We start from the raw sequence: 18,354 nt of genomic DNA on the forward strand, positions 1-18,354 counted from the left end.
AACCAGCCTGCCCCTGTTTGCCCACATTCCTGCCAGGATTCGGCCTCGGCACGCTTAACTCCCTCATGTTTGAAGGCATCAAACGTAAGTGAGGAAAACATTTTCAATTAGGGGACAAAGGTAGACTGTGAAAACACATTTGGTAGTCTACGTATTTCAAAGCAAAGGAGGGCATTATAATAAAGGCACATTTATAAACCTAGCTCTTTGAAAGACAGGTCCAGGCAAGCATAAGACAACAAAGAGGTTTGGGGCTTTTGAAGCGGGAAGCTGTTAAGGGACTGGACTTTGAACCAAAAATTATCGTAAGTGAAGAAATATGGCCCCTGGCTGTGGAGCTGAGATTCAGAACTGGCCAGGCTCCTCCACGTCTGCACCGTAACCAAGCGGCTGAGCACAAACACAAGGTGGAAGTCAGGGACTTCCAAGTCCCTTCCAACAAGGCAGGGACTTTCTTTAGGAACGCTTCCCAAATCTGCATTTCTGTTTTCCAGGTTCACTGCTCCCTCCCCACGGGAGCTGTTCCGAGGAGCATCTTCTGACTGTCTGCTCTTGCTTTCCGGCGCCACGGCACGAGCACGAGTGGAGACACCACATAATCAGCGCGAAGTGTTCACACCGACATTAAATATGAAGCGACCCTCAGCATCCTCTTGCACCCTGTGGGGAATTCCCTCTTCTCTCCGTCTGTGGTCTTATTCAAATCTAGTGGGAGAGAGGATGCTCGCGTGGGGACCACGACAGCCCACAAGATGGACCCCCGTCCACTGGCCCCGAGGCACACAGATCCCGTCACTCTTCTGACCGTCACACTCGGATCGACCCAGCATCTCTGGCGGCTTCCACGCAGGAGTGTGGGCTGCTTGGATCGCAAGCTCCAGCTGGAACCACACAGTTGGCCACAACGCAAAGTCTTCCCAAAGAGTTCCCAATTCTAAGGTCCTTAAGGTGCCAGCACCAATGTAGGTGGCAAGGGTCTGACAATAATGGGGGACCTTGCAGTTGGCACACCTTGGAACAAAAGCTGCTTTCCCAGCTGGCAAACTGTGGTCTCTGAACTTCAGCCTAACTGGTCGGCTTCGGTCCAGGAAGCCCCAAGGATGGGTCATGCCCCGCACAGACTAGACCTGGGGGTTGACGCACATTTCCCAAGAGTTTCTTCCGTACACAGAAGGATGGAAACGCTAACAGAGGCGTTCATTTTAAACATGTTAAACATTTTCAACGGTCAAGGCTGCCAGTTTGTCCATTTCTCTTGGCTGAATCAAAGAATTTTAATCATTAAATCATGCATGAGTGACTTTGGTTAGTTAAAAAAAAAAAAAGGAAACGTCACTCCAGTTTGCCTGTTACAGAGGAAAATAAATGCGGAAAGATCACAATTGTGTTTTCATTTATTATTCAAAAAGGGCTAAATGGGCACCGAAAAGTATTTATCTGATGACTCCCTATCATGACCTTTTATTGTTTACAAATAGTATGAATTACTTTTATATTCAGAAAAAAGACCCTATATTTGGAAGATAACAGTGACATTATGCACATTATTATTATTGTTTTTTAATAGACTTCATTCTTTTAGAGCAGTTTCAGGTTCACAACAGAATTGAGCAGAATATACACATTATTATTTTTATTTATTTTTTTAGTGGGGAGGTAATGAGGTTATTTACTTATTTTAATGGAGGGGCTGGGGATTGAACCCAGGACCTCGTGCCTGCTAAGCATGCACTCTTCCACTGAGCTCTATATCCTCCCCGCAATTTAATTTATTTTTATTTATTTATCATTAGTGGGGAGTACACATTATTAATATGAATGCTAATTTGTAACACATTTTTGGCAGCAACTGGAAAACCTGTGTAAACAAATAAATGGGCTTAAATTTGCTAACTCATGGTGATTCTACTCTGGAAAACTTATTCTAAGGAAATAGACCTAAATTTCCATGCAAAATATTGATTTGTGTGTGTTTTTTTTAAATAATGGCAAAACGCTGCCCAGCTGTCCAACATGTTTATTCTTGAGTTAAAGGAAGCAGTGGATGGACTGTCTGATTCAGTTTAAGGCAAGTCCATCCTGAGCTCTATTCCAGGATTAATGACTAAAAGACCTAAACAAGCAATTCTCCAAGGAAGACATACAAATGATCAAAAAGCACATGAAAAAATGCTCAATATCACTAATTATCAGAGAAATGCAAATCAAAACTACAATGAGGTATCACCTCCCACCAGTCAGAATGGCTGTCATTCAAAAATCCACAAATGACAAATGCTGGAGAGGCTGTGGAGAAAGGGGAACCCTCCTACACTGCTGGTGGGAATGCAGTTTGGTGCAGCCACTATGGAAAACAGTGTGGAGATTCCTCAAAAGACTAGGAATAGACTTACCATATGACCCAGGAATCCCACTCCTGGGCTTGTATCCAGAAGGAAATGTACTTCAGGATGACACCTGCACCCCAATGTTCATAACAGCACTATTTACAATAGCCAAGACATGGAGACAGCCTAAATGTCCATTAACAGGTGACTGGATAAAGAAGATGTGGTATATTTATACAATGGAATACTACTCAGCCATAAAAACTGACAACATAATGCCATTTGCAGCAACATGGATGCTCCTGGAGAATGTCATTCTAAGTGAAGTGAGCCAGAAAGAGAAAGAAAAATACCATATGAGATCGCTCATATGTGGAATCTAAAAAACAAAAACAAAAACAAACAAACAAAAATAAAGCGTACATACAGGACAGAAATAGACTCACAGACAGAGAATACAGACTTGTGGTTACCGGGGGGTGGAGGGTGGGAAGGGATAGCCTGGGATTTCAAAACTGTAGAATAGATAAACAAGATTACACTGTATAGCACAGGGAAATATACACAAAATGTTATGATAACTCACAGAGAAAAAAATGTGACAAAGAGTGTGTATATGTCCATGAATGACTGAAAAATTGTGCTGAACGCTGGAATTTGACACAACATTGTAAAATGATTATAAATCAATAAAAAATGTTAAAAAAAAAAAAGAAAACGGTATGAGCAGCTGTTTCTCTGAGGCTTTCTCCTGCCACGTGCCCAACAGGGGACAGTGGCATTTACGTGAAGTATAGGGTAATGAGCAGAATGGCTTGGCCTTGGTTTCTTGCCTGGACAAAGAATACTCTTTAGTTTCATCTTTATACCAAATATCTCATGTGATGTAATAATAGCCATGAGAAAACGGAAATGTGAGGCCACGGAATCAGCGTTATTAAAAAATAAAAACCACGAACTAGTTATAGTCAGGCAGATGGAAGACAACACTGTTACAAGCAAGTGTTCTTGACTCAGCCAGGGGAAAGATTTTGCTCGGCCACTTCCCCCCTATGTGACACGGAATGACCTTTCTTGAGGGCTGCACCACGGTCCCCTCAAAGACAGACTTGTGAGAGCAGTCCTGGCCCCCCCCACCCCCCGGAATTGTTCTGAGGATTGAATGAATAGAAAAGCTTCGAACTTCCCTCTGTGCAGCTAGCAGCTGAGAACCGTGGCTGTAGTTCAACGTCAGATTCATCTGGGCAGACGTTACGAGACCTCCGGGGATGTGCACTTGCCCTAAGGTGCTGTCTAAACTGGCAGTCTTGGGATCCGCCAGTCGACTTGCTCAAATACTTGGCGTTTAAACAGTTACTTTGTCTCAAGAATAGTCACCAAATCAGAAGAAAGAAAAAAGGAGCATTTGCACGGGAAGAATTTCATGAAAATATGCATTTAGGATGAGATGCTTAAGGAATTTATTCAAAGAGGAATTTAACATCGCTTTAGGGCCATGCATTTGGAACCCAGGGATTTGGGCTACCATTTGCAAGTCCACCGAACCAAGACCACAAAGCGTTCCGTCTTCAAACGTTACTATGATGGTTCATAAATGCACAGAAAAGCGGAAAGATCTATACGGCAAACATCCTTAAAGGACCATTTTACTACGTTCATTTTATCACATATCCATCCATCTTTTTGTTTTCCAAGTGTGTTATAGCCAGTTTACAATGTTGGGTCAGTTTCCAGCGTCGAGCACAATTTCTCAGTCATACACGAAAACATATATATTCACTGTCGCATTCTTTTTCACCGTGAGCCACCACAAGATCTTGTATATATTTCCCTGTGCTCTACAGGATAATCTTGTCTATCAATTCTACATATGCCATCAGTATCTAGAACGGTTTCTTCATCTTTAACCTTGGCCATGTTAATTATAACGTGTCTCGCCATAGGTCTTCTGGAGTTCTTGTTTGGGCCCCTCTGTGCTTCCTGTAGTTGGATACCTGTTGCCTTCTTTACGCTGGAGAAGCTTTCAGGCATGATTTCTTCAAATGTCTTTTCAAGGTCCTTTTCTTTTTCCAGCCCCTTCTGCCTACGGTACGCAGGCCCCTATTAGTGTCAAACCCGCCCCTGCCATGCATCAGGGGTCCATTCATTCGCCTTAGACGCGTGGGTCCACAGAGGCCCCAGCGGAGCCAACCCTTCCCCGCTGCTTGGGGCTGTGTTGCTGTGGGACCCCCCGGTGTGGATTCAGGTTTCAGCCCCCACCTCTGCCCTGGTGACGCGCACCAGGGAATGTGTCCCTCCCGAGCAAGCCAAGATGGCCATGCCTGAACTTGGCCTCTCTTCTCAGGAGAATGTGCTGAGCTAGACGCTCTGGGCCAGCAGAGATACTGGCGATGGCCCAGCTGCGTTGCACCCTCCCCCCCACCCCCGGCAAATCAACACGGGTGCTTTCTGTGGGGCTTCCAGGCTGTTCTGTGGTGCCACAGCCCGCACCACACTCCAGCGCCCTGAGGCTCCTCTGTGCAGTCAGCTCCAGTCCTCTCCCTGGCCCGTCCACTGATGCTCCAGCAACCAGACCTGGCCCAGCCCTGCTGGCTCGGGTTTCGGGCCAAGGACCCCTGTGCTGGTTTCTCTCAGTTCTGTCTGCCAAGTCTGCTACTTCCTCCTCTGAGCCTCGGAAGCTCCCTTCCTCTCCCCACTGGAGAGACGGTGTCCCAGAGTGACACCTTGCTGCTCCCTCCCCACAGGGGAGGGGACAGGGACACATCCTGCATCGATTTCCTTTTTCTTTTTCCTTTTTCACCCTTCCCATTTTGGGGAGGAATCTTCTTGTATTTCCCAAGTAAGAGATATTCTCCCAAAGTTCAGGACGCATTCTGTGTAAATTGTTCGGGACGTCGGTGTAATTTTTGTTGCATTTGTGGGAAAGGATGAGCCAGGCGTCCTTCTACTCCGCCATCTGGGCAACCCCACCCCCACCCCACCTCTGTCTTCCATTTTTATAGATGGCTGAATAGCTGGAAAATCAGAAATGTGCTTTACCCATGTTGGACAATCAGAAACCGATCTGGACCAGAAAAAGATTTCAGAAAGCCACACCCACTGATCTTTTATTCATTCAGTCCAATAAATCTCTTCCAAGTACTTGGCAACACAATTTCTTTTGGCGGCCAGTGTCTCTGGTCATCTGAGTTTTAAACACCTAGACACATACGGAATGAAAATTCATGGACAGATAAATTATTTATGTATCAGAATATATTTCAGGTTGGCTGGAGTATTTCTTGATGGAACAGTGAATTCTGAGCAGGCTGCACCGAAGAAAGGACAGAATGCTGGATCTGGTTTAAAACCTCCCCACGTGAAAATATAAACAAGAGTGAATTTGGTGTGTCTGGCGGGTCCTTGCTGGAGATGCCATGATCAAGCACCTCCTCCCCGGCTTGCACTGTTTTTCGAATCTCCTAGCTGGGGACGGCTGCTGACTCGTGCTCAGGGCTCTCTCTCCCCCCACACAGGCATACTTCTGAAGTGAGTAATGCCACTTCCCTTCCAAAAGTCCGCTGGCCAAACCACTGCTTGGATCTTTCGCCCCCACTGTGATTTTGGTGCTTCTGACCTATTTCTTGGCACCTACCAGCGCGAGTACCAGACTTTGCACAGTCATCCCCAGTTTTCCAAGCCCTTACCATCTCTTACCCCAGGAGGGCCCACTGGAATGGGATGGCTTTGCCCGTCTGAGCTCCCATCACAGCCCATCTGGGAGACCTGATGGAACAGGGCAGATGGGGGAAGGGGGTGGGGGGGTAAAGGGGCCACAGCTGGTCATCCCAGAGCGTAAGCCCAGAGAGGCCTGTGTAAGGAAGTGAGGGATGTAAAACCCCAAATGGGGCTGCTGGCAGAGACCACTGCTTGAAACCATGCTCAAAACGCAACGGTTCCAAGTGTGACTGAAGGCTGCACTCTGTTTCCCACCACCTTCCGCCTCTGACTTGGCCTGAGCATCCTCGGCGGAGAACGGGCGAACAGAAGACACGTGGCAGGTTGTGGACGGGAGCGTGATCGCACGGGGCCAGCGGTCCCGGAGCCCGTGGCCGGCTGGGCTGGCAACTCGCTTTTTCTGCAGCCGCCTCTCCCAGGACAGCTGAAGGCTACAGATCAGGGTGCAGCTTTTCTCCTCCAGCTACGCCCTCATGATCTACGTCACTCCCAGCAAGGCGACGTGGAGGTAAACTGAGGCAGGGCTGACACGGCCCCACCCAGCTCACATCCCTTCTGCTTTACATTCTGCTCAGGCCGACATGACTCACTAACGACAAAGGCTGGGCGACAGCCCCCACCACGGGCTGTGCACCTGCTGACTGAGCTGTCTCTCTGGGGCTCATCTGAATGCCACGCTCGGCTGCGAAGCACCCCAGCTGGGTGGGGCCACCAGCCTTAGGTGCTGTTGGCCACCGAGTGAGGGTTCACGTCGCTCGGGCTGTCTGCTCGTTGGTTCACTCATTTCTTTAATTAACACATATTCAATAAAATGTTACAACGTTTGCCAGCAATGAATCAGAAGGGCGCACTGCCCTGAAGAAATATACTAGCCCTTTGAGGGGATGACTTTACACATGAGACACTCATAGGACATCCCCATGCAGAGGCTGCATCTCAGGTCATCATGGGGGGATGTCTGTGATCACGAACTATCTGGGAACACACCTTATGTTCCTCACCAATGAGCAAATGAACAGACGACTCCACATTCCCTGTAAAGAGGAAGCTGCTACAAGGGCCATGTGTTGGCCTTGGTGATCTCCCTAAACCCAGTCGCACAACTTGCGACACTAGGAAAATAAAGTTCTTCCCATTTCTACTTCTCCCCTGCCTTCCCTTCCTCGGTCACTTGAGGATTACAGGTGATGCTTCTTGTGTCCTAAGAATCACTCCTCCATCCACTCTTACTGAAAAAAGTTCTGGAAAAGATTTGTAATTTGCAAGGGAAGAAGAGACTTCAAATCCAGAATGGGGGGGGGCGTAAGGACCTCTTTTGCACTGTGTTTGGGGTCTCTGTGGCAACACATGTCTACTGTCCACCCCAAAATGGTTGGAATGTTCTTTTAAATTTTTCTTCTATTATTTCCGTTTTTTTTAAAATCAAATGGAATACTACTCAGCCATGAAAAATAACATAATGCCATTTGCAGCAACATGGATGGAACTAGAGATCATCATTTTAAGTGAAGTAAGCCAGAAAGAGAAAGAAAAATACTGTATGACATTACTCATATGTGGAATCTAAAAAAAAAAAAGAAAAAAAAAGGACACTATGAACTCATCTATAAAACAGAAACAGACTTGCAGACATAGTAAACAATCTTATTTCCCATTTTTTTTTAAAACCAGTCTCTAATGCACAACTGTGTCTCAAGGCCATTTTTCTAAATCACACACATTTAAGTTGGTTTATGTATGAGCGTTAAAAAAAATTAAACACACAATAGCCACTCCTTCTTCCAAAAACAAAGGAAATAAAAAAAGTAAATAAAGGAGCCATCAGCAAGGCAACACGAGAGGGCCGTTACAATCGTGTTTTCTCCTGAAAACAAAGATGCTCCCAGCACCCCTCCTGTCCCCACCCAGGGCGGCACCTGCCATGGCGACCCTGCCTGGACCTCACTGTGTGCTGACTTCCAAAGGTGGCCCTTGCAGAACCACAGGAAAGCCCGCAGATGGCGTGCAGATCCCAGAGCACTTGTGACCCTCTGTGAGGAACCCCTAGGAACAAGGAGCAGGGAGGATGAGTGAAGGTGTTGGGAGGCCAGCCTATGGGGGCTGCTTGAGCCAGAATGGATGTGGGGCAGGGGCGGGGTGGGCGGAGGGGACAGAGCTAATGCCACTGAGATTTCTGGGCTGCATCTCTGGTCCGAATCCCTCCCTGTGCCTTTTCAGGCTGGAGCTGTTCTCGGAGATCAGTCATTGTGTCCTTTCTGCTGCTGGGAACAAACCAGAAGCAGTGAAGGGACGAAAAGTCAGCTCCCTAAAAAGATGAGTGGCTTGACTCCCCCAGTGAGCAGAGCCTGCTGCTGGCTTTTCTGTTTTAAAAGATGCAGAAACCATCAGGTCCTCAGCACGACTATCTGAACCAGCACTTCTGACCACAGGTCACCAGGGATCAAAAGTCCACTGGCGCCTGTCAATGACAATGAACTTGGTGCCACGAGGTCTGGATCAGAACTGCGGTGGGTCCCACCGCCGCCGAGGCACCTTCTGCAACACACTGAGTCTTTTCTGTCGCCTGTAAAACAGGGACCCCCTTGGAGGACTCGGGGACATGGGAGACCCCTGCTCAAAGCGCCTGACACACGGCAGACGCTTAGTAAATATCACCACGACGCGAATCTGGGTTAAATCTGGCCCGGATCCCAGTGGAATGAATTGCTTCCTTCCTCCCCGAGCACTCCCAGAGGGTGACCCCTCTGCCCTCTGCTCACACTGTTGTGTGTGTGGCCTGGCCAGCAGCCGTGCGCTCCGGGCGCCGGGGGAGGGACGGGGACGAGCCTACGGCTTGAAGGGCAGGCATCCGGACCCCTATCTGCCCGGGGAGCCCGTGCCAGGCCCTCAGGGCTGAGGGAAGCCACACCTTCTGTGTGCCTTTCACAAAACTCCCCTAGGACAGCTCCCAGATTTCGGCTCAGAACATTCTCTACTCTTGTAATTTTTCATTTAGGAAAAAAAAGCCTCTCCCGGCCCCCCTTGGGGGAGGTTTTGTAAGTGCAGTTGGATTTGCAGGCACATTTTTTTTTTAATCTAATGCCTGTTTTTAAATGAACACTTTCCCCACCGACTCTTAACTTCAAAGCATCCCCCTTTTAAGTTTCATTTTAAAATGGGGAAAGAGTTGTGCAAAGAACACAGGTACGAAGACAGACCTGGCCCCGGTGGAGGGCGGGGACAGGCCTGCCACCCGCTCCTTGGTCGGCAGTGTGACCCACAGCCCGCCCCAGTTCCCGGGCTCGGGGACTGGGAAAGCCTGACTGGAAAATCACTGACAGCTACCCAGTTAACTCAGAGGAAACCTGAGCCAAGTTTCTGCCACAGAAATTTTGCACAGATAGCGCTGCTTCTAGAACCTACGAACGCTCCTTGAGAAGCTATCACTGAAGGGTGAACGGTCTCCTATGGAACCACGTGCTATTCCTGGGTCACGTGCCTGGAAAGAGGGGTGAACGGTGATGCCAACCTGGGTCGCCTCCCACCACGGCCCGTGTCCAGGAAACACAGAGACCAGAGCAACCTGCTTGCTGTTCCAGAGCAGGGGCTGGCAGACTTTCCCCCAGGAGAGCCAGAGAGTAAATATTTGGGGCTTTGCAGATCGTATGGTGTCTGTGCCAACACTCAACTCCGCTGTGGTGCAAAGACAGGGACAGACGACTGGTGATGATGGGGCAGGGCGCCACCCCGGGCCAATAAAACTTTATTTGCAAAACTAAGCAGGGTTTGACCCACAGCCTGCACTTTGCCAATCTCTGTCTTAGAGGAAGACTCAACAGGAGGTCAGCAGGTGTATCACTGGCATTCCCTTTGCCTTGTACTGTCTAGAAGATAAACCTGGTTGCAAGTGAGTCATTTTCCTCCAAGACCGAATTCCAGAAGGGTTTTCCTTAGGGCTAAGGCCTTCCTATTTCATGATCAGCTAAATAGAGGAAAGGAAGACACAAGGTGTGAAGAAATTATAAGGAACCATCACACTGGAAAATGTTCTTGATGTGTGTTTGGGGTTGGAGGCGGCGGGGACTGCGGTTTGTGGCAGGCAACACTGAGTCTTAGAATTGGATGTCCAGCTCTGGACATCCCCACCGTATGCAGGACTCCTGGCTTTGAATATTCCTCAAAAATGGTTATCCAGTCCTGCTTGTCTGTTCTGAGTGTCTAAGAGTTTTAACCCAGCTAAGGATCTGCAAAGGAGTCCGCTCTGTACTTCCAACTCCATCACGTACATTATTTCTTACCTGGGTCTGAAGCTACACCCCTCATTATGTCCCCTGGCTTAACGCAGATGCAACAGATCTCTCCTCTAGCTCAGGGCCCCACGGATATTTGAAGACAATGGCTGTTTCTCACTGCTTTTCCCCACCGCCCCCTGCTTTCCCCAGATCCCAGCCTCCCCAGGGCTCTTGGGACTTCCACGTGTGGGGCCTCGCTTCACAGCGACATCCTCCAGGGAGGCCACCCCGTCCAGCTCCCCTTCCTGGCTTCCTCGGCCTGGGGACGTGCACTTGGGCGGGGGCAGCACTCTGCTGTTTCACAGCACATCCTGTCTCTTGAAAGGATTGCATGTCACCTGAGGACCACAGCAGACATCCCATTGCCTTCTAGCCTATGACCCTGGGAGCATCAGCCAGCAGCCACAGATGAAAAAACACTGCTGGATTACTAAAATTGGGCTGGGAGGCCCCAAGAAAAGACTGGCAGGACCCCCAGGCAGGGCCACTATCTTGCTTTTGTGCTTCTGTAAAACAGCTTGCTTCTAGGAAAGTGGAACTTACCCCTATGATCCTATTGGTTCCCTAAGCTCACTTCTGATTGGTCCATTTGCAATACCTCATTTGCATAAATCCCACTCCTGATCGGGCCATTTCTAAAAAGCTCATTTCTGATTGATCCCTTTGTAACACCTCATTTGCATAAAGCTCACTCCTGATTGGTCCATTTCTATCACTCATGATTGGCCTACTTTGTTACACCTTATTTGCATATGATGTTGCGAGGTCTAGCCTGGCAGCCCATAAAAGCCTGTGCAAACCTACAGCCGGGGTCCAGAGCTTGGAGAGTTAACTCCTCTGGGCCCGCTGGGGTGATGAACCTGAGTTCCCCAGCCCTCCCAGTGCTGCTTGGTGTCTCGCCAGGATCCAGGTTGCTGTCACACTCTTTGCTGCAACAAAATGTCTGCGTTAGCATCACATGTAAGTTTCCAGCAAGCTTGATTCTTTTTTTTTTTTCCCCCAGTTTAATAACTAAAATGGCAGTCGAGCAATGAAAATGGAATTCTACTACGTCTATTAATAGTAGGGCTGACGGTAAATTCCTCTCAGCCTTGGACGAGGCAGTGTTTTTCCTTGCTTGGGTCTCTGCTAGGTTTTAGGTCCTATGACATCCTACCAGCTTAACAGAGCTGGATTTGCTCCTGACCGCAGACCCAGCATTCGGCTGCTGAAAGCCGATTTTTTGATTAAATGGATCTGAGATCGAACCAGTGCGCTGTCTTCCAAAAATCTGTGAGAACAACAGACAGGAAAACTTAGCCACTGCCACCCAAGCTTCGTTAATTATTATCCAAGAGAATACGTTATGAACAACTCATGCAGGTGATTCAGAAAACATTTCATATCCTCTTTCAAAAAAAATTTTTCCTACCTTCAACTTCTCTCTTACGCTTTTCTCTTGTTCACAGAAAATATTCTCTTCTTTGCTAAGCTGTCTTAAGGAGATTATTTAAACGTCCAAGTTTAAGTGCAGTGATCAAATGACATGACTCCACCATGACAGTAATTCTAGACCAACGAATGCCAGAGTGGGTTTCCTGATCTCTTAGTAGGAAACTGACTTTTTTTCCTCTTTGGGGACAATTGGAGACTGAAGCTCCGGGAGCCACATACGGTGCTTCTGAACACCACTAGTGTCTTTCAGGATGCAGGTACATGGTAAGTGAAGTTACAAAGCATTCTTCCAAGATGCTCCGTGTCTATCTGGCTGATGACCGCAAGTCTAGGAGACTCTTGGTAATTAAGGGAGAGGAGGAGCGTAATGGGGCTGGAGCCACGTTGCTGGGTCTAGTAACCACCACAGATGAACGCTGCTCACCCTCACGGTGTGTCTACGATGTCTAAGTACCAAATTCAGGCTCAACAGTTCATCCAGGAGATGGGAGCCCTTTTTATTTGTTCTCATGCCAGCCCAGGATTCTCTGTCTGTCCCGTTCCATCCGACAGAGCATGCTGAGGGAGAGAGAGCCATTCCTGGCACCCTGGGCCCTGCATGTCCCTGCAAGGCCAGTGCTGTGCAAGGACGGTGTCCAGTGGCCTTTCAAGTGGCCTGGGGGCCTAGGCCGAACGCAATGGACTTATTTCAATATGTTGGTCATCTGTAACCTAATGCACTTTTTTTTTTTTTTTTTTTTTTTTTACTTTTGCCTTTTAAGCTATCTGGTTATTGAGGCTGGGAACCAGAGAAGTAAAAAAAAAAAAAAACTGTAAGTGTGTGCTTTATGCTTTAACTGAACTCATCACTAAGATGCTGTTTCTGGCATGTTGTCAAACCTGTAGAAGGGAGTTCGTGGCAACAGAAGGGGGGGACTCCTATGGGGCTGGAAGAATGCCTTTCTGTGAACTAATTTCACTCTGTTGAATGGCCACTCAAACCAGATTTTTTCCCCCCTTGAAGCCGAGAGAAGTTTCCTACACAAACATTTCTTTGTAAGCTCAATTAACTTTTACAATAATTTGTGCTTTTCATTTAAGAACTACAGATGTTGTGTGGGTGGTGGCCGGCGGGGAGGGGGGTGGGAACGAGAGGATAAAGGAGCAGAGGATACAGAGGCCTCCCCCTTCGGAAAATGTGGTAACACTTCCTTTCATGGAAAAAACACATCAGGTTTCAGAATTACTGAAAAATTAAAATCGTTTGTAGACCAGCTAGAGAAAGTCATGGCTGTTTGGTTCGGAGGAGGCCAGACTGGGCCATCTCCCAGCTTCCCTCCCTCCTAACGAGACCCACATGTTGGTGACAATTGTAATTTTCTGCTTGGGAACGGCCCCAAAGTTGGGTAGCAAGGACCCCATCATTCATCAAATGCCAGCTCAATTTGCAAAAGAAACACAAACCCCAAAATATTCAACAGCAATTAGGAGCACGTATTAATGTGCTCAGGGACAGACGAGCCCTTATTAACTAGACAATAAGTTAATTTTCACTGCGCAATGGTTTTTACCGCCAGAAATACACTTGCACTTTTTTTTCCCTCTTAAGTCCAGTAACTTATTATTTAGTGTTGATTTGAGGTGAAATGGGGGTGTTTGGGTGTTAGTGAACGTTTGTGGCTATTTCACAGGACAATTTCTACGTACATTTTATACCCCAAATCCCACAATATTTTTCAGGTAATGATGTTACAGTCACGATAACACTCAGCCGCTTACAAACAACTTTTACAGAATGATTTACACTTTGCACTTGCAGATAATCTCAACTTTCGAACTCACGTCTACCTAATATTTAAACTATTAAAAAAAAATCCAGGGGGAGGGTCAAAAGCTCAGGTGGCAGAGTGCATGCTTAGCAGGCATGAGGTCCTGGGTTCAATCCCCAGCACCTCCTCTAAAAATAGAAAAGCATAATTACCTACCGACCCCTGCCACAATTTAAAAAAAAAATTAAATAATACAGTAATAAATAAGTAAAAATATTTTTTTTAAATTAGCCTAATAAGGAACTACTGAGAATCGAGCCCACTAGAATGAAAGTCCCTTATATGCGTGTGACTTCTAGGCCACACATCATGACAGCCAGGCATCAGGGCACCCAGGATGCTCGGGGGACACCTGCTCATGGCAAGCGGGGCCGAGCGCAGAGGCTGGCTATGGCGGATGCTCCCATCCGAGCCCAAAGTTCCCACCTCGGATATCTGCCTTTGAGCCACCTCCGCGGGGACCGGCGGTGACACTGTGGGCAAATCACTTCTCTCTGAGCCGCCCTTTCCTCTAAGTTAAGGGTGAATGTGTCTCCAACGCCGGGTCATTGGGAGGACTAAACTGGTACCATCTGCAAACCTGTCTGGCTCACATAAGCTATCGCTGGCATCGGGTCACCCTCACCACCATCATTTCAGCATCAGCGTGTGCCAGTGAGGTCCCGGGACCTGGCTAGGGTAGGACGGAAGCTGTCCCTGCCTCACGAGGCCTGCAGTCCGGTGGGGAAGCCAGACAGCCACCAAATCACCCAATGGGACGGTGCCACGCTGTCGCCGTGCGCGTGGCCGTGGGGACGGGGTGGGGTGGGGAACCCGCCCAGTCTGAGAGGTCGTGCGTGGCAGGGTTCCTCAAGGAACGGCCGTCCAGGGGAGCTTCAAGGGCAAGAGGAGTTTGGCCAAGAGGGAGGAGGGTGCGGGGAGGGTGCCTTCCTGCAGGAGGGGCTGCAGCTCTGAAAGGCTCCCTGGCTGCATGTGGGTCTAACTGAGATGCGGCCCAGAGAGCAGGGGTTCCTGTAGGAGGATCCTGTGGGGAGGGGATGCTCTGCGCCTGCGTTGATGCCAACATCCTGGCCTCCCTGACATCGCAAGATGCTCCCACCGGGGAAAGTGGACAAAAGGTCCACAGGACTTCTCGGTACCATTTGTAACAAGATGGGACTCTGCACGTTTCTCTAAACAAGACGGCAAATCGCACCACTCATGCAGAAGCACAGGCTGTAAGGCAGAAGGTCCTGCGGGAACGGTCCTCCCTGGGGATGTGACCGCTTTGTAGGAAAAGCCAGCCCCGTAACCTGGAGCCCGGGGCCGGTGCGAATGAGCCTGGCTTCGGGCAACGCCCTCGTGACCGGCGACTGTCCCTGCCTAAGCGCGGTGTCCATAGTTTGTAATTTTGAACGACTGCAAGTTTTTTCTTAAGATGGAAGCCGTTGTTTTTAAAGCCCGTGGTTTCAATGGTGCACACTTGACTTATGACTAACGATTGTTTGTCTCTATGCCGTGTTGCACCTTCGTAAAATTAAATCATCTCTCTCTTCTAGCTTAAGAAGGCCTCCCGGAGTGTGGGGAGACCGGTCAGGGGGCTGCAGCCCAGGCTGGACAGAGCCTCAAGACGCAGAGTGTGGTCCCTGCACTGAGCTTTCCAAGCCCGGCCCCAGCACGGCGGCAGGGTCGTGGGCATCCCCTGACAGGTGTTATGAAGGCCTTGGAACCCACAGAACTGAGGATGGCTTGGTTACAGAAGCACGGAAGTTGAGGATGCCAGGGCTGTTGACCTTTCTAAATAAAAACCTGGCATGTTGGAGCTCATCATGGCAGTAAGGGGAAAATCAAAGGCCTAGATTATGCGCAGAGAACGGGAGTTCAGTCTGGACAGGGCGAGAGGGGCTGCCAGCCTCAGACGGTGCTTGATCTGCCTGCACTGCGTCCAAGGGACAATCCGGTGACAATGGCCCCCCACCACCTCTTCTCCTCTTGAGCTCGAGTCAGCCAAGTGTGCTGCCCCCGAGCGGTCCCTTCTTTTGAGTTAGTTATGCCAACTCCAAACCTGTGTGAGATGACAATACAGGCATCATAAAAATGCCCAGATCCCCGGTACGCACATAGCACCCCGGTGGCTTCCCAACCAGAGGTTGCAACCGACAGGGATTGTGAACAACATTGTAACCGCAGACCTTAAACGTGCAATGTTGTGATTCTGCAAACAACAACGTCAAACAAGTTCCCAGGGCCTCCTCGGTCCCCACCTCGTGTGCCACGCAGCCTCCACGGTCAAGGGTTGAGTCAATTTCACGCCTCATGGGAAGATCTGAAACACCGATTTCCATGAAACGCACAGAAACAGCTTTTCGATGTCACTGAAGCAGTACGGAATGTCACGGGGACATTCTGTGCCAGGGGAAAAAAACACCAAGTCTGGGCATTCTCAAACCGTGACTGAGCTACAGCAAATTTTTTTTCCCTGTAACTTAAGTTATAGCTTTTATGTTCACATCATGTTTGCTCCCGAATTAGACTTCAGAACCACACACACATGCACATTCAGCTTTAATTCTGTTTCTCAGCTGGGCAAGGTCACTTGCTCCCTAGCCTTTCATTACATTTCCCCCACATTGGGACCCCCTCCTCTGTCTTCTCCTGCAGGCTTTCCTTTTTAAAAACTGCATCTTGCATTTAAACTGACACTTATATGAGCGAGACATTGCAGCTCTGAAGGGCCTCTCCCAAAGCTTCATGAAGCACAAGCACACGATGGACTGAGATGAAACCTTCCAGGATGGTGCCAGCAGGTGGCTGTGAAAGCCAGGAATCTTGGACTCCCAGTTTACCCCTTCCCACCCCCTTCCCCCCGGTAACCATAAGTTTGTTTTCTATGTCTGTGAGTCTGTTTCTGTTTTACGTATAAGTTCATTTGTCTTTTTTTTTTTTAGATTCCACATATAAGTGATCTCATGTGGTATTTTTCTCTCTTTCTGGCTTACTTCACTTAGAGTGACATTCTCCAGGGACATCCATGTTGCTGCAAATGGCGTTATGTTATCATTTTTCATGGCTGAGTAGTATTCCATTGCATAAATATACCACATCTTCTTTATCCAGTCATCTGTCGATGGATATTTAGGCTGTTTCCATGTCTTGGCTATTGTAAATAGTGCTGCTATGAACACTGGGGTGCAAGTGTCTTTCTGAATTAAGGTTCCCTCTGGATATGTGCCCAGGAGCAGGATTGCTGGATCATATGTAAGTCTATTTTTAATTTTTTGAGAAATCTCCATACTGTTTTCCACAATGGCTGTACCAAACTGCATTCCCACCAGCAGTGTAGGAGGTTTGGGAGCAGAAATATGCAGTATTTTCAATTAAGTTTCGCTTATAATGAGAATGACTATGCTCGTTACTATGAGTACATTTTGAACATTTACTTAATTGCTTGAATAGATATTTACATGCAAAGAAGATACTTCTTTTCATCCTTCTTTTCACCCTTTCAGCACAGCATTGCCACAGTTCCATGAATTCACCTGAAACTTGCTAGGTCACACCAAGAAGGCTCTCTACCACATAATCCCATTTTTTTCCAGACAAGAAATTTAAGACACAGCCCAGTAAAATTCAGGAACCAAGTGGATCATTTTCAGTATCTTCTACAGCAAGCCAGTAGATTAAAAAGGAATTTACGCCCTAGTCTTGGAATTCTTTTTGTTGAATGTATATCAGGCTGCTCATCACCCAAAAATAACCCAACATGTGGATTATTGTTACTGCGATCTTTGCATCGAGGATGTGCTACTGTCAACTATAAATTAGTGAACCAATCAGTGCATCCATCTGTCACCCTCTACGGAACGCAAGGCGCTGTGCACTGGCCCCCGCCCTGAGGAACTCAGGGTGATATGCTGAAAGAAGTTAGGGCAACTGCTCAGACCGCTAATTCTCAGCTAAGAGAGAATACGGGTCCACTTTTTAAAAAGCTTCCTAAAGGATCTGATGCTTGAGTGCATTGGGAAGACAGGGAACAAAGAAGGAAGGGACGGAACGTGAGAAGACGGCGAGGTGGAGACAGAAGGAAGCTGCAAGTCCATCCCGTGAGCATCTCCAGCGGAGAGACCGGGAGGAGGGGGCCGCAGGAAGGGCTGGCGCTGCCCCGGGTGGGACAGGAGACACGGGCCGGGCAGTGATGGGGAGGCAGGCACGCAGGCTGCCCCAGAGCCGCGAGATGACCATTCACGTGGTCCAGGGACAGGGATGACGGGGGCCCGGCGGGGCCCCCAGAGGGAGCCTCGGAGCTGGGAGCAAAGGAGGTTTGCGAGGACTGTGGGTGTCTGGGCTCAGCGGCAGATCCCCTGGGTTATTCTCAGAGAGGAGATCCTTCGTGTGAGTCACCCGCCGCTCGTTTCACAAAGCCTGCCTCGGTAATCCGTTATCACTGCTTCCAGCAAATGGGCTCAGATCCACCCCGACATCTTTTCCAGACAGTAAAGGACCCCGCACGTGGATTCAAGGGATTTAAGGATCTGCACTGACTTTTAAAAAAATCAAACAGTATATGTATTTCATTTTTTAAAACCGTATTGCGGTGAGACACTGAACATGAGAGCCATGCTCGCAACCAGCCTTCAGTGCGTGGCACAGTGATGGTATCGGACAGTGGGGGGGGGTCCCCGCACAGAACAGACCCCGACGGGGTGCCCGGGACGATAAAGCCACTTGCTGGTTGGCCGAGTTAATTACAGCAGCCGCTAGGCTGCAGCGCTGAAACGCCCTTTTATTCTGGGACGAGAAGATCTTCTAAATGTCAAG

At 48.5% G+C, this 18,354-nt stretch overlaps 1 protein-coding gene across 1 annotated transcript in view; it reads right to left on the minus strand.

Annotated features, from left to right (window-relative positions):
* Positions 1-18,354, minus strand: part of EGFR (epidermal growth factor receptor) — a 181,049-nt gene that overhangs the window by 61,863 nt on the left and 100,832 nt on the right.

The sequence above is a fragment of the Camelus dromedarius genome, chromosome 35, assembly GCF_036321535.1.
Source record: "Camelus dromedarius isolate mCamDro1 chromosome 35, mCamDro1.pat, whole genome shotgun sequence".
Lineage (NCBI taxonomy): Eukaryota > Metazoa > Chordata > Mammalia > Artiodactyla > Camelidae > Camelus > Camelus dromedarius.